This window comes from Camelus bactrianus, chromosome 9 (genome assembly GCF_048773025.1).
Source record: "Camelus bactrianus isolate YW-2024 breed Bactrian camel chromosome 9, ASM4877302v1, whole genome shotgun sequence".
NCBI classification, from domain to species: Eukaryota; Metazoa; Chordata; class Mammalia; order Artiodactyla; family Camelidae; genus Camelus; species Camelus bactrianus.
The window spans coordinates 13,882,265-13,900,478 of record NC_133547.1 but is presented as its reverse complement, the minus strand read 5'-3'; the positions used below and the strand labels follow the sequence as shown (position 1 = coordinate 13,900,478).

The following is an 18,214-nucleotide window of genomic DNA, read 5'->3' as shown; positions in this document are numbered from 1 at the left end:
TCTAGAGCTGAGGATGACGGAGTCTGAGAAGGGCCCGGTGAGGTTCAAGGACAACCCTGAGTCCAGAATGGAATACCGATACTAAACTCTATATACCATGTAATACTATTTTAAAACATTTTATAAGTACATAAATACAATTAAAAAGACACTTGGGTAATAAGATCGCTGGAAAGTCACACCAACATTTGTTAACAGTAGTTAATTTCTAGGACGTGTAATTGTGAGCTTTTTTTACTTTTAAGAGTGTTCCCTTATATTTTAGCCATTATCATGTCCTTCTTATAAAACATTATTTATTAAATTTTGTTAAATATAAAATGAATACTGCGGACAAAAATAATCAACAAACAATCTATAATAAGGAGTGGAAGAGAGTTTTATTCCAGATATTCTGAAGACTGGTGGCAGGATAGGGAGGCTGATACAATCTCTCAGTAGCTCTGAGAAGCATGGTTTTCAGCAGTTTTGCAACAAGGAACATATATCAAACATGACATGGGTGCATTCCTTCAAGGTTTCAAAAGAGACAGATTAGCACGTATATGGTGAGTCAGTATGGCCTTGGCCTCTGAGAAAGGAACTTATCTTCAGAGGAGTACTGGTGTAAGCTTATAGGAAGAGAGGCATTTATCCCTATCTTCAAAGTGGATGTTCTTCTGGCTAGTGCCATTTTTTTTCCTTTAATAGTTACAGCAGATGTACAATGTAAGATACACAGGACGTAAGGCTGTTCTAGTAATATATCAAGTTCAAGCCAAATTATGCATAAGCCACAATGACACATACCTTAAATAAGTAAAAATGTCTTCCATCAGTATAGATTCTGAAATTGATGAACTAGAAAACAAAGGAGTGGACCCAATTTTTGAAATTCACTTTGGTTCTAAAAGATAAATGAAACACAATATTGATAAAAAGTAACAAAAACAAACAAAAAATTAAAATAAAACTATTAGAAATGTGAAAGGTTAAACCATAGACATAATGTTTAATACAATTTTGAGGCTATATGCAACTTTATAACAATAGTAGAGGTAATTGTAGATTTTCTAGTAAAATTTAAATTACTAATTTCTACTAAGAAGTAGAAAACCTGAACAGAACAATAACCATGATAAAATTTAAATATATCTTTAAATATGTATCATTAAAAAGGACCAGGTGATTATAGCTGAATTTTAGCTAATTTTTGAATTACTAATGACCGTCCAATTTATTCAGATTCTAGGAAAAGGAATGCTGTCTAGTTAACTTTAATTAGTATAAAACCTGATAATGATAGGCCAAAAGAAAAGTATTAATCAGTTTCATTTGTATTAAAAGATAAACTGAGACAAAAGTTTTCCAGAGCTTACTTGAACATACATCGATTTGAATCAGGCAGCATTCAGCTGAAAGTGGTTAGGAGCACTCACCCAGCAGGAGGTTTTTTATACTGAAGGCTCCAAAGCAAAGCAGGGAAATTATTTATTTGATTGGCTATAGCTTCATCAGTTGCCTTATTTGGGAAAGCTGAGTTGGCTGTTTGTGATTGGTTGGAAAATAAACCCTAAGGTTTATTTTCTTGGATCTGAGTGCACTGACTCTGGGGTAGGTTTTGGTTTGCGTATAGAGGCCACCAAGGCATTAGAGCCACCTCAGTCTTAACAGCCACCTTTTAAAATTACTTCAGCATTTGTGATTATAGATGCAGATATTCCAAATAAAAGGCTGATTTCAATAATGTAGTATAAAATTTGTATAGTAAATTATGTCAAAAGATTGCCTAATATTGGAAAAGCAATAAACAAATTAAAGGAAACAAATTAAAGGAAAAGAAACAAATTAAAGGAAAAGAAAAATATATCAAATAATGCCAAAAAGATAATGTGGTACACTGAATAATGTCCCTTCTCTCCCAAGACATCTAAGTCCTAAGCTCCAGAACCTATGAATGACTCTGTTATATTACATGGCAAAAGAGACTTTGCAGATATGCTTAAATTAGGGATCTTTGGAGATAAGATTATCCTGGTTTATCTGAGTAGGCCCAAAGTAATCACAAGGGTCCTTATAAGAGGAAGGCAGGAGGGTCAGAGTCAGAGAGATGTGAAGACAGAAGGAGAGGTTAGAATGGTATGCTCCAAAGAGGGTGTAAGGGGCCATGAAACAAGGAATACGGCAGATTCTAGAAGCTAGAAAAGGCAGGGGAAAATATTCTCCCCTAGAGCCTTCAGAAGGAATGTTGCTCTGCCAACACCTTGACTTTAGCCCGTAAGATCCACTTCAGACTTCTGACCCCAGTCTCTGGATAAGTAAATCTTCCTTCAGAGCAGAAGGAGGATGGAATGACCTGTCATTCATCAGAAAGCCAAGTCCTCCATGAGTTACTCCTTCTGCCTTACTTCCTGAGGTACTTCAAACACACACACACACACACACACACACACACACACACACACACACACACACACACACCCCACCCCCGGCCCCAACCAGGATATTCTGCATTCCTTCTCCAAAAATTTCTTCTCTTACAGAAACAAATTCCCTAGTTGCCTAATTCTCTTGTTCCAGTGGGGTCTTTGCAGACATCCTTAAGCATCTCAGTGCCCTCCCAAATTTATTTCTCCCACATCATTGAGCGGAATCATCTAATAGGCACATTTTCTTCAATTTTTTATTTGGAAAGTTTTCAAATCTCCAAAAGTACTGAAACAAGAGTACAAAGAACTCTTTTACATGCCTATCCCTTGGATTCATCAATGTTAACAACTTGCCATGTTTGGTAAACTTTCTCTCCCATTTGAAAATAAATTCAAGTATCATTATACTTGAGTACTAAATATGTCAACATGTATCTCCTAAAAACAAGGACATTTTCTTACCACACACCACTAAGCACAGTGTATCACACATATATCACCACATACCACAAAACACTGTCTCACACTCACATCAGTAAACACAGTAGCACATCCCAGGTACCTCTAACCACAACACCATGATCAGAGTCAAGGAAATTAATAATTCCACAATTCACACAGTTTCTCCCAAATGTCCCCCAAATGTCTTCTATAGGGTTTTCTGTAATCAGGACACAAAGTTCATGCATTACACTTGATGTTATGTCTCTAGTTTCTTTTAATCTAGAACAGTCCCTCCACCTTTTTCTTTTCTTTAAACATTGATTTTTTAAAAAAGGAATCTAGCTCAGTTGTTCCAAAGAATGTCTTACATTCTGGATTTGTCTGGTTACTTCCTCAAGGTAAAATCCAGGTTAAACATATTTGGTAAGGACACTACATAGACAATGAAGGACACTAGACATAGGCAATATAGTGTCCTCTTGTTGTGTTATATCAGGAGAAACATGACGTCAGCTCATTTCACTCTTGGTGATGCTAAATTCGATCACTCAGTTTAGGTGGTAATGGCCAAATATCTTAATTGTAAAGTTATGTTTTTTCCTTTCTACTTGGTGAGTAATCTGAGGGCTCATAACTTAGGACCACACGAATCTCCTATTTCCCAACAATCATATGCACATTTAATACAAGGTATGTGTTACCCTTTCACATAGATTAATACATATGTGTTACTCTTTCATGTAATATGAATCATGAAATTATGTTTTGTATATGAACTTTATATATGCATGTTAATGATATATTATTGACACATATATACATATTCTTCTTCAGTGTTAGATAATCAAACCATGTTATATGCCTTGAGAACCATTTAAGATATTTTATAGTATAATTTAGAATACAACCAATTTTTTATTTTGTTCCTGACTTTGGAATTTAACCCCCACAAAAATACAACATCACCATAAACAGATACTCACCTCCAGGTTGTTGAGCTTCTCCAGCATGCTCAATGATCTGCTAGGAACACTAATGGGCAGAAACATCTCTTTAGGAGAGAAAGCTGAGAATCTTTATTGTAGAGATTATGATCTGTCAAGGAAGCAGAGAGCAAACTATCCTGCCTTATGAGACTTTTAAGAGTTGGGTATCATGGAGAACTTAAGTGTGGATGGGTCTTGGTGAATAACAGTGGGATTTCTGTACCAGTATGTTCAGTTTTTATCAGTTTGGGTTCAATCAGAAAGCAAAAACTGCACCAGAATTTAAACAGAAGTTTAATATAAAGAATTATTAATCAGTGATAGAATAACTACAAAGACATCAAAGAACTTGAAAGGGTCATTTAGGGCTGAGGAAGGACAAACTTGGGAGTCCCTCCCAGAAGTGGGTTTCAGTCCTCATTTGAGAAGATGTGGTTGCAGCCCACCAGATGGCAGAGAAATTTGTTGGGTTGCCAAGTTCTCAAAGAGAGTTGGCGTAGCACTGCAGGAATGAGGCCTGAGATGCATGGTATCCATATCACGAGGGCTCCAGGAAACAGCCCTCCAAGGCACATGCAAGCCAAAGCTGATCAGCAGGCATGCAAAGAGAGCTGGGATGCCCCTGTGAGCATGGAGTCTGGAGAACACAGTGTCTCATTAGAAGGGCCTCAGCAAGGTGGTCACTGGGTCCAGGCCAAGTCTGCAAGACTTCCAAGAGGCTGCATGCTCTGGAGCACAGTGGTGTTGAGCATGTCCTCATACACATACACTGACACGAACAACCCATGGACCATGAAGCAAGAGCAAGAAAAAGCAAAATACAGCAACCAGAACCAAGAATAGATGCCACCTTCCTTCTCCAGCACCCTCTATTGACAAAGCTTCACATCATATTCACTGTAAAGAATGTTTACAACCCATCTCCTTGAGTAATGGAAATAAAAGCAAAAATAAACAAATAGGACATAATTAAACTTAAAAGCTTTTGCATAGCTAAGGATACCATCAACAAAATGAAAAGACAATCTAAAGAATGGGAGAAAATATTTGCAAATGATGAGACTGACAAGGGATGAATTTCCAAAATATACAAATAGTTCATACAGCCTAATATCAATAAAACAACAACCCAGTCAAAAAATGGGCAGAAGACCTAAATAGACATTTCACCAAAGAAGACATCCAGATGGCCAAGAGGCACATGAAAAGATGCTCAACATTGCTAATTATCAAAGAAATGCAAATCAAAACTACACCAGTCAGAATAGCCATCATTAAAAAGTCTACACATAATAAATGCTGGAGAGGGTGTGGAGAAAAGGGAACCCTCCTACACTGTTGGTGGGAATGTAAATTGGTGCAGCCGCTTTGGAGAACAGTATGGAGGTTCCTTAAAAAATTAAAAATAGATTTACCATATGATCCAGCAATCCCATTCCTGGAGAAAACTATAATTCTAAAAGACACATGCACCCCAGTGTTCATATCAGCACTATTTACAATATCCCAGACATGGAAGCAACCTAAATGTCCAATAACAGATGAATGGATAAAGAAGATGTGATATATGCATATGCAATGGAATATTACTCAGCCATAAAAAAGAATAAAATAATGTCATCTACAGCAACATGGATGGACCTAGAGATTATCATATTAAGCAAAGTAAGTCAGACAGAGAAAGACAAATATCATATACCTCTTATATGTAGAATCTAAAAAAAATGACACAAATGAACTTATTTACAAACCTGAAATAGACTCAAAGACATAGAAAACAAACTTATGGTACCAGGAGGGGAAAGGGGTGGGAAGGGATAAACTAGGAGTTCAAGATTTGCAGATACTAACTACTAACTATAAAGAACTTTATAATGTATAGCACAGGGAACTATATTCAGTATCTTATAGTAACCTGTAATGAAAAAGAATATGAAAATGTATGTATGTATGTATATGTATGACTGAAACATTATACTGTACACCAGAAATTGACACAACATTGTAAACTGACTATACTTCAATAAAAAAAATGCAAAATAAGAAAAGAAAAGAAAACAAACTTATGGTTACCAAAGCATAAAGGGGAGGGGGAGAGGAACAAATTAGGAGTTTGGGATTAACAGACACACACTACTAACTATATTCAGTATCTTGTAATAACCTATAATGGAAAAGAATCTGAAAAAGAATATATATATATATGAATCACTTTGCTGTAGATCCAAAACTAACACAACATTGCAAATCAACTCTAATTCTATTTTAAAAAAAAAATAATGTTTAACGAATCCAGTCCATATTCACAGAGCAGGTATTGAAGGGTGAGTTTGGAGCTGAGAGGCAATAATAACGGGCACAGTAGACCCCTTTGGCTACTCAGTTTCTAAGCACCTTTCAATACACATTTGAGCCCCCATACAACAACAAAACAGCTCTACACATCTACCTAGCAAGACACAGCTATCCAAACAAGAAAATGCACAACAAAAAATAAGAAAATGAGAAAATCCCAACAGCTAGCTCTATTTATTGTTAATTAATTAATTAATTTCTAGTATATTAATTATTTCTCAAGCCAAAGTGGGATTCAGTTACAGCCCCACTGAATATTCTGTTGCCTAGAGAATAAATTGTAAAGTTAACTTCCAACAACTTCTTGTAAATAAAATAAAAATGAGAAGAGAGGAAAAAAGTGGTTAGTATATATAAATAAACACATACAACAAACAAAGAGAAAATATGCAAAGCTACTACAGTCCTCATGTCTAACTGGATATGGGTCATAGTTGGTGTCTACGGCTTCCTTCTTCAGCAACCCATTCTGTATTTCCATTGCCTTTAGTGAAAACCTCAGATGTCCTAGGTTCTTTACCTGGTAGAGTTACTCAAACCTTCAATCCTAAAGATTCTGTGTCTTCAATCATGCTGTATTTTTTTCTTTTTATCGCTGTCATTTTTCCATTAACTTTACTTCGAGGCATGGAAGTACTAAGAGGAGTGCCAGAGAATCCTCTGGGTTCCAGATACGGCCCTCTTTACCTCCACTGGATAGCAGTAAGCTGCTTCATCCTTGGTAATTAGGATCCATCATTCCAGCCAGTAGGTTGACTTCCCCCTCTCCTCGCATTGGCACAGTGGTATAAGGAGCCCAATATGTATAAGAGGCTAAGTCTCATCTTTCAAATCAATAGACCAAGTGCCAGTGGTGTGTCCCCAGGTGGAAGCTTTGCCCCCTTGGGGGCTACTCTCTCCACAACAGCAAAGCTCAAATTCCGGGGGTGGGTTATTAGGTGTCTTAGTGGGAGAAGCCACATTCACTTCACCTCTTCATTCCTGGAACATGTATTTTGGCTACAGGGGAGACCATAATGGTCACCAATTCAAAATATATACTGCATCGTGTAAATCAGAACTCTAGCCTTTCAAGAGTGACGTCTCCAACTGGCACCGTAACTGAATCTTCAGTAAGCCATCCCACCTTCAGTTGTGCCAGCTGATTCCAGGTGACAGAGCATGTGGTAAGACCAGTTAATTCCATGGGCATGAATGCATTGCTGTACTTCCTTTGCTATGAAATGAGCTTCTTGCTCAGACAAAATGCTATGCAGGATGCCATAATGGTGGATAAAGACTCCTATGAGTCCGTGGTTAGTGATGCTGGTAGAAACATTATAGACAGGGAAAGGAAATCTAAGATAGTATATGTCTATACTTGTGAGAACGAATCTCTGCCCCATCCAAGATGGAAAGGTCTAATGTAATCGACCTTCTATCAGGCTGGTCCTCACAGGGAATGGTGTCATATCAGGGACTCAAGATTGGTCTTTGTTTTTGGCAAAAATTAAGGGGAAAGACTCTGCTAGCTGACTGAGCCCTTTTAATTAAGAAAGCAAATGCTTTCTAACACCCCTGACCACCAAATATTTCTGCTTACATATCATTGGCCAAATTTATGATATATAGTTGCCCTTAGTGACAAGATAGGCTGCAAAATAAAAGATTGAATTCTTCCAACATCTATAATGGAAATCAGAAAAGAAAAGGTGAGCTGAGGCTGTCTGTTTTGTCTATCAAATATTGGTGTATAACACAAACACCTACCACCAGAAACCTGGTTTCTTGCAGGAAAGATATGAAGTTGGGCCCCAGAGTGAAGATTTCAGGCAAAGAGCTAATGATTCTGAGCTTAAAACTTGGGCAAAATCCATAGTGTTAGAGATAGAGATACCTGCAAATCAGATTCTTTGCAGGGAAGTAAGAGGACAAAGCCTCAGGAACAGGAATCACTCCTGGGAGGAACCCCTGCTGAAACCTGTGAGAAAGGGCCAAGGTGAGACGTGCCTGCACATGGTTGAGGCTGGTGATGCTTTAATAGAGCATTTATTACCAGGGTCGAAGAAAGAATGTAGACTCCGGGTCCTGTGGACACAGGTAAGAGTGGCAGGTGGATGGGGGCTGGGTAGCACAGAAGAGGGAGGTTCTTACTCAGCAACTTAAATAGCTCATTTGTTGTAGAAATTCTAAAAATGGTTATACACAGTGTTCATTCAAAGTGTGTGTACAGGACACAGTGTGGAGAATTGCTATTTCTTGCATATTTTCTTTGGTTATGATCACAGAACTACACAAAGCTATGAGTGTAATAGTAATTTTGAATCACCCATGCACACTTTAAGGAACAACGCAACCTGTTTAATACTATTTTCTTTCTCTCTGTTATGTTCATTCTGATTATATTTATGAAAATCTAATTTTATGTCACTTGAAAATAAAAATTTAAAAATTAGGGCTTGTGTTAGTATGTCTTTTTTATTTTTCATGAAACTTATGTTAATTATATTTTCCAAAAGTCTTGGTCTGTAATAGGTTGCAAATTTTAAATAAAGAAAGAAAAAAACCCTTGTCTTTCACCACAATTTGAGAAGCACTACTCTAAAAGACAAAGGATGGGATGGGATATTTACTTAGTCTTCTTTGAAAAAATAGCTAAGTAATTTTCTGTATTCTAGTTACTATGACCAAAGAAATAAAATAAGATCACATTCATATCTTTAATGAAAATTTCAAGAGCAGCTGTAATCTCCCTCCTGTAACATTTATATATCCCCAAATAACTAAAGACCAGACCAGGTCCTAACTAAGAGAGTGCAAAAGATAAATTCTTTTATTCACAGGTACCCCTCTTCCACCTCTGACACTGGGGCCATCAGTCAGCCCATGGGGACACATCTTATTTGTATTCTGCTATAAACTCAGCCACGTCTTATGTCTACCTTCACTTAATCATTTTTATTTAAATATCAAGACCAGTTCAGGTGCCTCATATTTCAGATAACACTTATGGCTTATTCTGTGCCTCAGTTTTAGTCCCTGTAAGGAACTCCCAGACATAGCAGAAATCACACTTGCATGCTAGATACCAGGAGATCTTAGAAAGTTACTATCTAACATGCAGCAAAAAAGTAAAATTACACAAAAGTTGAGGCTAATATAACAAATTTGTATGTGACTTGGGCCTCTAATTCATGCAGAGGTACCATCTCGGTGGTAAGAAACGACTTTGGAGTGGGGCTTCGGTCGTGGGGCAGCTCTCTGCCAAGTTCATTTACCACAGGCTATACTGGTATTATTACATGAAATGCCTGCTAATGTTGCTCTCAGTTGGCAAATTTAGTTCAAGGAGAAAGAGCAGCTGGTTATCGGGGAACACTAAGACGGTTATTAATTATGCCCCTTAAACAGCTGCTGAATCTTGCCTTGACTTTTGCACTGGCGCTCTGCCCAAAGCCCGGCGCAGCTGACGTTCATCTGTATTTGTTGGTCACAAAATTGTCAGCTGAAATTGCCACTGTGGCTAATATTTCCATGGCTTGCCAAGCTGAGAAAATGAAACCACTGACACTGGACTAACAGTATCAAAAATTAAGAACTTTCATACACATACCTTCTATAGGACCCAGCTAACCCACTCCTAGGTATTTACCCAAGAGAAAGGAAAACATAGATCTATATATAGACTTGTACACATATGTTCATGGTAGCTTTATCTGTAATAGTCCCACACTGGAAATAATCTGAATATTCATCAACAGGTGATTGGATAAACAAACTGTGGTATCTACCCTTATTCAGCAATTAAACAAACTTCTACACACAACATAGATGTCTGAGCAAATGAAGCCAGATGCCAAAGACATATGAATCCACTTACATGGAGTGTTAAAACAAGCAGAACTAATCTATGGAGATGGAAGTCAAAAGAGTGATTACCTCAGAAGAGGACGGTAGTTATTGTCTGGGAAGGAGCCAAGGGAACTTTCTGAGGGAATGGAAAATATTCTACATCTTGATCTGGGTGAGATCACATATCATGTGCATTACATAGTTATATGCATATGATGCATACTTAAGATTTTTATATTTTATTATATGTAAACTATACCTCCATTTTTGAAACATGTGTAGGCTTTAAAACATGAGAACTACAATGTGAAAGTTAGTATTTATAATCAAATGTCTCTCAAATTCAATTTGGCAGGTTTAATACTCAACACAATTTTATGTAGCTAAAACTAATTTTAATGTAGGCCATGTGTCTTTTTTTACTGCATTTATTTGACTTTAAGTGTCTGAAACCTTCATAAATCCTTAAAGTTTATTTCAATCTTAAAATAGCACTGACCCTTCCTTCACTTCCTCTCTCCCCTCTGTTTTGTCTCCCTCGGATTTTCCAGAAATAGACTCATGGACAAAGAAAACAAACTGTGGTTACCAAGGGAGGAAGGGGTTGGGGGAGGAACAGATTAGGAGTTTGGGATTAACAGATACACATTACTATACATAAAACAGATAAACAACAAGGACCCACTGTATAGCAAAGGGAACTATATTCAATTTCTTGTAATGAGCTGTAATGGAAAAGAATCTGAAAAAAAAAATATATACGTATATGTATAACTGAATTGCTTTGCTGTACATCTGAAACTAATATTTTAAATTGACTACACTTCAATAAAAATAAGAATTTTAAAAAATCAAGGCACTGGAAGAAGATAATGCATACATCTGACAAAGGATGCATATCCAGAATATATATCCACAAATTAAAGACAGATAATCCAATAAATCTATGGGCAACAGACTACAACAGGCACTTCACAAACGAAGATATCTAAATGCAAAAAGGTATTTCACGTCATTAGTCATCAGAAAAATGCGGTAGGATGATACTTCACTCCCAAATATCTTTTTGCCATCAGTTTTATCAAAATAGGATCCAAACAGGATCTACACATTGTGTTCGATTGTTATGTCTCTCAAGTCTATTTATTTATTTTAAAATTTAGTTTACTTTGATTGGAGCTAAATTTTCTGAATCCTACAGTTCAAGTCTCTTTTAATCTAGGATGTTCCTCTCTTTGTTTTCATGCCATTGACTTACTTCATGCCATTTATTTCTGGGCTCTCTATTTTGTTCCCTTGACCTATGTGTGTATTTCTGTGCCAGCACCATATTATTTTGACTACTATAGCTTTATAGAATGCTAGGTTTCCCCCCAACACTTTAGATACTTCATTCCATTCTCTTCATGCTTATACATGGCTTCTGAAGAGAAGCCCAATGTAATTCTTATCCTTGTTCCTCCATAGTTAAGGTGTCTCATCCTGGCTTCTTTCAAGATTTTTCTCTTTGTTTCCGGTTTTCTCTAGTTTCAATATATTATATAGTTGCCCCTTGAACAACACAGGTTTAAACTGCACAGGTGCACTCATACACAGATTATTTTCAATAAATATAGCACTTATATTTTCATTTTATAGGTCTTTAAATTAAGTGTGGGGAAAGGTTTGTGTTTGATTAGAGATCACAATATGTGGAATCAAAAATGGGACCTAATTAAACTTTTAAGCTTTTGCACAGCAAAGGAAACCATAAGAAAACAAAATGACTATGGAATGGGAGAAAATATTTGCAAATGATGCGACTGACAAAGGTTTAATTTCCAGAATATATAAACAGCTCATACAACTTAATAACAACAAAAAAACCCCAAACAACCCAGTCCAAAAATGGGCAGAAGACCTAAACAAGTAATTCTCCAGTGAAGACATACAAATGGCCAGTAGGCACATGAAAAAATGCTCAATGTCACTAATTATCAGAGAAATGCAAATCAAAACTACAATGAGGTATCACTTTACACCAGCCAAAATAGCCATCATTAAAAAGTCACCAAACAATAAATGCTGGAGAGGGTGTGGAGAAAAGGAAACCCTCCTACACTGCTGGTGGGAATGCAGTTTGGTGCAGCCACTGTGGAAAACAGAATGGAGATTACTCAAAAAACTAAAAATAGACTTACCATATGATCCAGCAATCTTACTCCTAGGCATATATCCAGAGGGAACTCTAATTCGAAAACATACATGCACCCCAATGTTTATAGCAGCACTATATACAATAGCCAAGACATGGAAGCAACCTAAATGTCCATTGACAGATGACTGGACAAATAAGTTGTAGTATATTTATACAATGGAATACTACTCAGCCATAAAAAATAATAAAATAATGCCATTTGCAGCAACATGGATGGTACCTGCAGATCGTCATCCTAAGTGAAGTAAGCCAGAAAAAGAAAGAAAAATACCTTATGATATCACTCATATGTGGAATCTAAAAAAAAAAAGAAAAAGAGAGGACATGAACTCATCTACAAAACAGAAACAAACTCACAGACACAGTAAACAATCTTATGGTTACTGGGGGAAAGGGAGTGGGAAGGGATACATTTGGGAGTTCAAAATTTGTAAATGTTAACCACTATATATAAAAATAGATTTAAAAACAAATTTCGTCTGTATAGCACAGGGAACTATACTCAGTATTTTGTAATAACCTTTAATGAAAAAGAACATGAAAATGAATATATGTGTGTATATGAATGACTGGGACACTGTGCTGTACACCAGAAATTGGCACATTGTAATTGACTGTTCTTCAATTAAAAAAAAAAAAAGAACTAGGGTGAAAGTCCTGATTCTATCCAAACTGTTTCAGCTTCCTGCCCTTGGGTGAGCCATTTCTCAGTTCCTTTGTTTTTAAAGCAGATAGCAGTATGCGGATTTCTGATTGCTCTGGAGGGGTCAGTGCCCCTAACCCTTGCATTGTTCAAGGGTCAACTGTACATAGGTGTAGATTTCTTGGTATTTCACATGCTAGGTGTTTCCTGAGCCTCCTGAATCTGTGATCTGGTGTTAATTTTGGAAAATTCACTCCCATTATTATTAAAAATATTTCTTCTCCTTTACCTCTTTCTTCTCCTTCTGGCATTCCAATTACATTTATGTAACTCCTTTTGTCATTTTCCCACAGTTTTTGGATATTCTATTCTGGTTTTGTTTTGTCTTTAGGGCTTTTTGTTTTGTTTTGTTTTGAAATCATTCTTTCATTTTTTCTCTTTACATTTCATCTTGATAAACTTCTATTGATGTATCTCCAAGCTCACTGATTCTTTGGCTATATTCAGTCTACTGATGAACCTATCAAAGGTGTTTTTTGCTTTCTAGCATTTTCTTTTGATCTTTTGTTAGTGTTTTCATCTCTTTGCTTACACTATACAACTACTTTGTATATTGTCTACATATTCCATTAGAGTCCTTTAACATATTAATCACAGTTATTTTGAATTTCCTATCTGATAATTCTGAAATCTGGTCATATCTGGTTCTAATGCTTGCTTCACCTCTTCAAATCACTTTTTCTTGCTTTTTTAGTATAGCTTGAAATTGTTTGTTCAAAGCTGGATATGATGTATTGGGTAATATAAACTGAAGTAAGTACAACTTAGTGTGAGATTTTATGTAAATATGGCCAGTAGCCCGACCATGTTTAATCTTTGCTACAGCTATAGGTTCCAGAGGCTTCAGTCTCCCCTGTATCCTTGTTCACCCCACCACCCAGTTGTCTTTGGGTTTCCCTAAGATCTTCTTAAATTGCACCTGTACCTTGTGGCTCTTTCCATTGCAATCCACTGTTACTATACAGGAGACCTACTGATGTAGTGCTAAGGGGTGGGGGAAGGAATAAACAAATCTTATAAACAAATCTCATTTTTTAGTGGGTCTGAATACTTCTGAAGTATTTCTCATCCTTTTATTCCCCTTTTCCCTTTCAGTGAGACAGGAAGGTTGAGGAGGGGTGTGCTGGCATTAGCTAATTGCCCTTCCCTTAAGGAGATAAGGCTCTGATAATGTCATTTGTTTAGGAGAGCAGGCCTTTGTTATAGAGAACACTCTGAGTGTTATTTTTAAAAGGTTGCTTTGCCCCTTCCCCTGCCCCAAAAATGAGGGGGTGGGGTTCCTTAGAGGTAAAACCCATTAAATGTGGGGGTCCCCTAAGGTTGGACCCCCAGAGAGTCTCATACTCAAGCTAACTCACACTCACCTTCAGCAGTTCATCAAAATTATTGTGCTGTACACCAGAAAGTGACACATTATCACTGACTGTACTTCAATAAGAAAAAGAGATTTCAAAAAAGAAAAAAAATTATCATATAAATGGTTCCTAATAGTTTATGACTCCAGTGGCTTTTGCTCCAGATAAGCTGATTTTGGCTGTTATCTGTATTTTTCCATCTCTCCACAGTTCAGGATGGTGGTTTTCTCTGTGATCTCAATTCTCTGATGGGTTTAAGAGAAGTCATTGATTTTGTTTGTTTAGCTTTTCCCCCTTGTTGTAAGGATAGGAGTGACAACTTCCAAGTTCCTTAAATATCAGAGCTGCCATCAGAAGTTTTGGATTTTTTAATAGGTAGTAAAACTTTAATTTCTGAAAGTCATATATTTCTCATCCTCACCAGCAATGATTCAGTATTCACTAACTTGCATCATCACCAGTGCTGGATGTTATAAGTCTTGGTAATTTTCCTAGCTGGCTCTGCAGCTATGTCTGTCCTTGTTACTAAGTGCTAGCCAGCAGGATGTGAAGGAAAGTAATGTGTGCAACTTCATCTATCTATCCTTAAATTTTCCCCCTCCTCTATTTGGCTCCCTGGGATGTGAATGTGATGGCTCTTTTGAATGTGGGGGTGATGAATACAAGAGAATCTGTACCAGTTCTATACTACCTGACTGCAGACTATAAAATGTGAGGATAAAAAAATCAGTTTTTAATCTTATTTTAAGGTACTGTTATTTGGGATCTCTTACATTCTACTAAATGTGTATCTCAAAACATTATCTTTAACATTAAAGGGATTTGAAATACTTTGAATCAAACTCACTCCAATCCTGTGAATTATATGCCATTGTTTTCCAGTAATTTTATTGTTGTTTTTAATGCTGTAAAGTCAATTGTGCTATTTTGTTCCACTGTCAATATTTCTTTCTATTTACCCACACTTTAACATTTTCTTTGGCCACTATTCTTTCTTTTCATCCATCCAAGGCCACTATATTATTAAGTAGAAGGCCAGTACCTCTCCTCGTTCCTCCTCCCTTCACACCTTTTTAGTCCATAACAATGAGTTTTGAAGAGACTAGGCCAGATGTCAAAACAGCAGTTCTTAAAAGAGTGGTCAGCATCCTTAGGGGTCCCTTCAGTCAAAATTATTTTCATAGTAATTCCAAGATTTTTTCCTTTTTCATTCTCATTCTCTCATGAGTGTGCAGTAGTTTCCCTGTCTATATAACATGTGAAATTGTTACAGAATGAATGCAGATATGACAACCCAGCTGTCTTCCATTAAACCATTAAAGGTATTTGCAAAATTGTATAATGATGCCACTCTTCTCATTAAGTATTTTTGTTTTGGAAAATAATTATTTTTCATAAAAATGTTATTTATGTTAATATGTGATTTTATTCATTTTTAAATGAATTTAAAATTTTTATTTCAATTTGAGACTTGCTGCTGCAAAATATCCTAGTCATAGGTCAGGTTCCCTGGGAAACAGCCTGAGATGAAAATTTTTGATAAGTTTTATTAGGAAGAGCTTTTGAGAATACCTGTAGAAAATGAAGGAAGCAGGATTGGGTGAAAGGTGAAGCTGTGATGCAGTTGCAATCTTTTGGGGAGCTCTAGGACTCGGACAGCTCTTTGAACTTGTTCTAAATTGCCCTTGGGGAGACAGTATAACCTTGCACAATGCAGCTCTCTTCATCTGAGACCAGTTTCCAAAGAGGAACTTAGCTGTGAGTCGTCAGCAGCTGAGATCCTCAGCAGCTGGCAGCACAATGAGGTAGGAATCTTGACAACTCGGAAGCCTAGCTTACAATGATTCTAGAGTTGCCTTAGAAATCAAGCTGAAATGACCCACGGCAGGACGATAGCTGAGATCACACCCTTGATTTAGTTCTTTCTGTCCTGCTTCCTCTATGCCTTCACCCTTCTTACTGGGAGCACTTCCTTAATAAATCACTTGCATAGAAATCCTCATCTTAAGGTCGGCTTCTGGGAAATATAAGCTAAAAGAATGCCCACAATAGATCTCAATTTCATCTTCCAATCTTTATCCCAAACTGTTTCTCCCAAGTCTGCTGCACTTTTAGCAAATAGTGACCATTCATGAAGCCGTTGCTCTCCACAAAAATGTAGACGTTATCCATTGTCTCTCTTTCCTCATCTTTCATATCAGCAAACTTCAAGTTAAGTCCAAATCTACTTTTTTTTTATTATAGCTTATTACAGGATATTGAATACAGTTCCCTATGCTATGCAGTAGGACCTTGTTATATAGTTTGTATCTGCTCATCCCAAAATCCTAATTTATCCCTCCCCCAACCCCCTTTCCCTGTTAGTAACCGTAAGTTTTCTATGTCTGTGAATCTTATTTCATAAATAAGTTCATTTGTGTCATATTTTCAATTCTACATATAAGTGATATCATATGGTAATTCTCTCTGATTTACTTCACTTAGTATGATAATCTCTAGGTCCATCCATGTTGCTGCAAATGGAATTATTTCATATTTTATGGCTGAGTAGTATTTCATTTTATATATATATATATATATCTATCTCACATCTTCTTTATCCATTCATCTGTCGATGGACATTTAGGTTGTTTCTATGTCTTGGCTATTGTATATACTGCTGCTATGAACAATGAGGTGTATGTATCTTTTTGAATTAAGAGTCTTCTCCAGATTATGCCAGGAGTGGGATTGCTGGCTCATATGGTGAATCTATTTTTAGTTTTTTAAGGAAACTCCAGACCGTTTTTCCATTGCGGCTGAAATCTAGAATGGAAATTCTCCAGGCAGTAGTTTATGTGTGTCCAAGTAGAGAGGCATTTATCGTGATTTGATTAATGATTTTTTCAGTCATTATCTCAGCCACTTATACCTTATTCCTACTCCTTAAGGCAGGAAAAAAAATTAACTTATGGAGACTAGATCATCTTCTTCTTAACACATAGTCAGGAAAAGAGCCTTCCTAGACTTGAGATTCAGGTTTACTCTCAGGCACTTTATCTCATCCAATAAGCACAACCATTCTTAGTAGGAGAGGCTAAAAGAGGCACCTAAGGTGGTCCTTATAAAAGGTAAGTGAAATTTAAAACTTTTCTGTTGACTCCAAAGCTATGTAAAGAAAGGGGCCTAGGATTTAAATGAGATATGAGCCAAATAAAGAAACATGAAGAAGAAAATCAGAGTGAAAAGTGACAGTTTAGACAAAAAAAAAAAAAGTTTTGCAATTAAAAAAATATTTACACAGGTTTTGTTGTGTAGGCAACACATGAACTTTGAAAACTATTTTTTAAAAGTCTACAAAAATTAAGTGTGCTACCAAAATTGGTCTTAGCACAAAACCATAAAAGAAGAGCTTATGAAATGACAACATTCATTTAGATAATAAGTTTTGGAAAATTTTTGATTTCATAAAAATCAGTGCCTGCTGTTTACAATGATAAATCACTGATAATCTTAAAAATTGCTAATTAAAGCCAAAGCTGGTATTAGTCATGCTTGTACCTCACAACTTCAGTTTGAGGAAGTTTTAGTTTTGTGAAATCAGCTTCAGATGCAGCTGACATTCAAATATTCAAAGCTAAAGATTCCTTTTGATTGACATCCCCAATCATAATCTCCTTTTTTAAAAAGGCAGTAACAGTCTTCTCTACATTAAGTAATATTATAGAGATGGGATAATAAAAAAAATTATCTGAAGTAAGAGTTGGTTCATGTATTGTTACACAGCATGAGATCCTTTTAGAGGAACTCTATTATTACTGCTTCCAACTGAAATTACATATGTGTGTAAATCAAGGGTTGTAGAAGAAATAAAATGATCTGTAGATTAAGGGTGAAGCAATTTTACATAATTGCTTATGGGCACCTCAGGAAAATAAAAGGTTTTCTTGTTTCAA

At 36.4% G+C, this 18,214-nt stretch overlaps 1 protein-coding gene and 1 long non-coding RNA gene across 2 annotated transcripts in view; both read right to left on the bottom strand.

The window, feature by feature from the left end:
• The window catches only part of LOC105072618 (uncharacterized), a 62,289-nt gene that overhangs the window by 23,431 nt on the left and 20,644 nt on the right, over positions 1-18,214 (bottom strand). The gene's annotated exons all lie outside the window — the stretch shown is intronic.
• LOC141578734 (uncharacterized) lies at positions 362-3,874 on the bottom strand. Its single transcript, XR_012509398.1, has 3 exons — positions 3,836-3,874; positions 790-886; positions 362-681 (listed from the first exon to the last, which is right to left on the bottom strand). It is a non-coding gene; the product is annotated as an uncharacterized LOC141578734 (long non-coding RNA).